Below are 3,158 nucleotides of genomic sequence, written 5' to 3'. Positions count from 1 at the left end.
AAAAATTAAATATATAAATTCTATGCATTTTTTTTCCTTTATAATTCCTTAATTTCAAATTCCGATTTCTAACTTCCCACCAAATATTACAAAGATATAATTATCTCCCTTGTAATACTAGCAACCACTTAGGGAACCATATGTGTTTGACACTGTTAGGTATAAGTTTGTCTGTTCTCTTTCTAACTCTCACCTCTACTCTTGTTGGTTATTTCAGCCTTCATTCCCTCCCACACTTGTACTTGTTCTCGGAAACACACATTTATGCTGCCCACATTTATTTTCCTGTTACTTTGGTTATTTTTCTCTTTTATCTTTTACTTGTTTCAATCTTTGGACTGCGACCATGTTGGGGCAACACCTTGAAGACTTTAGTCAAACAAATCAACGCCAGTGCTTTTTTTTTGCTTTTTAAGCCTGGTATTTATTCTATCAGTCTCTTTTTGCCAAACTACTAGGTTACATACAAGGATGTAAACAAACCAATGCTGGTTGTCAAGCAGTTCAGGGGAACAAACACAAAGACACACACACACACACATATATGTATGCAATAGGCTTCTTTCAGTTTCTATCTACTAAATTCACTCACAAAGCCTTAGTAGGAGCAGAGCTATAGTAAAAGACACTTGCCCAAAGTGCTGCACAGTGGGAATGAACCCAAGACCACATGATTGGGAAGCAAGCTTCTTACCACATGCCCACACCTGGCAGGATTAACTATAAAAAGTTACTATGGCTTGAATATCAGCAGAGAGCAATGACAGAGACTGTTTACTTGTTTGGTAGAAATTGCTGTAGATATCTTTTAGCAATCATTTTTGTTTTTACTGTTGTTGATTCGTCTTATTGTTTCCCCACTGCTACTCTTACTCATACCACCATCACTCCACTCGCTTCGCAATTTTCCACCTTTGCTACCTGTACACTGATTGATCAACGCACCTCTAACCAGCTCTGCTCTCATTCTCTGTATATACACACATTTTCCTACATCTCTTTCCCTTTGTAATTTTCACTGTTTGTCTCTATTTCTTAAATATGTCTCTTCCTTTCACTCTCTCTACATACATACATATGCACACACACGCATGCACACACACACACATATATTGTTTTACCTTTTTACTTCTTTCAATCATTGGACTGTAACCATGCTGAGGCACCACCTTGAAGGGTCTTCTTGAACATATCAACCCCAGTACTTCTTTTTTTTAAAGCCTGGTACTTATTCTGTCAGTCCCTTCTGCCAAACTGCTAAGATATTTGGATGTAAACTCTCAAACACTGGTGGGGGACAAACACACACACATATATACAATGGGCTTCTTTCAGTTTCCATCTAACAGATCTAAAATCTACTCACAAGGCTTTGATCAGCCTGGGCCTATTGTAGAAGATAGTTACTCAAGGTGCTACACAGTGGGACTGAACCCAGAACCGTGTGGTTGAAAACCAAGCTTCTTTGTACATAGCCATGCCTGCTACCCTTTTGCATCTCTCTCTCCCTCCATTTTAAACATGTTCTCTCTCTCTCTCTCTCCATCCCCCTCTATCTCAATACCTCATGATCCAACTCCATCATTTTCTAACACTATTTCAAGATGAAATCCTCTATTCTTTCCCTCCTCCTGGTCAACCACCAGCCTGATTGAACACATTTACTCTTACTACTCCTCTGACCATCCCACCAGATGACTCCCCCTCCATTTCATCCCATTCCCTCTTTCTTACAAAAACTCTGCTTTATTTCCTTTTCTTTACATTGAAACCAGGCTAAACCAAACCACCTAAAAAAGAACACTGCTAATAAGAACAAATATTCTGTAGCCTAGCATATCCCACTGTATAATGCAGTTCTATTGAATGCATATTTTGTTTTACTCTAGAATAATCACCATTCAGTGATTTAGTTCAGGTGTTGACTTGACACACACACGACATGCTGAACACTCAATATTTCATCTATTCAATAAGACATATTCCATATATTCAATAAGACATTCAATACTTTATTTCATAGTACCATCCATTTTTATTTTATATTATATATTGTATATTATATTATATATTGTATATTCCATATTCTATATCCCACATTGGTTTTGCAGGAATATAAATAAAACATAAAAAACAGACAGTGTTGGAACTCTTTTAAACAAAATAATATATTCCTCTATACACAATCATACAAAACCCCTTTTTTGTATTTATTTTTACTCGCATATATATATATATATGTATATATATATATATATCATCATCGTTTAACGTCCGCTTTCCATACGAGCATGGGTTATATATATATATATATATGATCTAACTTGTTAATAAGTTAAATCATATACTGATTATTTCTATACAAGTTTTCATATTTATACAAAGTAAAATACAAAGAAAAGACATTAGAAATCTTTGGAAATTATTCCAATTAAAGGACAAACTCGCATTCATCCGGTTAAAAAATATATATAATATATAAAAATTATATATATATATAAATATGATATATGTTAAAAAAATATAATATATAAAAATTTATATATATATATATATATATATATATATCCAAGAAAGTTATGGGTTGTGAATCTAACCCACTAAGGGATAATATCTATCCAATATACTGCTGGAAGAATACCCAATTATTATTACATTAGTGTTTTTTCATTGCATGACAATTACATTACCAAGTGTAATAAATGGGTGAGGGTAAAAAGTTATTTTACTATTAATTTATAGAGCAATAAGAAAATGGAGGGGATCAAGAGGTGGTATTCATCAACTTTTAGACATTATATTATGACAAATTATTTGTTTATTTACTAAAAGGACAATTATAACAATATACAAACACATATGACATATTATGCCCTACATATATGGTATAATATAATATATTAATATATAAAATTCAAAATATAAAATATCAGTAATTATAAAAAATATAACATATAGTGATGGAAATTGGGATAATATCTTACAGCTGTTTCAGTCTAGAAGTAAAATACCTCATTCTACCTTTATCACTCCAGTAGACTGAAGTAATTAGTAGATGAAATAGAGGTACTTGGATGTTTCTCTAGTCGTCGCTATTAATCCCCTCCATTTTCTTATTGCTCTCTCTCTCTCTCTCTCTCTCTCTCTCTCTCTATATA

The sequence above is a fragment of the Octopus bimaculoides genome, chromosome 20 (genome assembly GCF_001194135.2).
Source record: "Octopus bimaculoides isolate UCB-OBI-ISO-001 chromosome 20, ASM119413v2, whole genome shotgun sequence".
Classification (NCBI taxonomy): domain Eukaryota; kingdom Metazoa; phylum Mollusca; class Cephalopoda; order Octopoda; family Octopodidae; genus Octopus; species Octopus bimaculoides.
The sequence above is the reverse complement of the archived record's forward strand: the minus strand, read 5'-3'. Positions refer to the sequence as shown.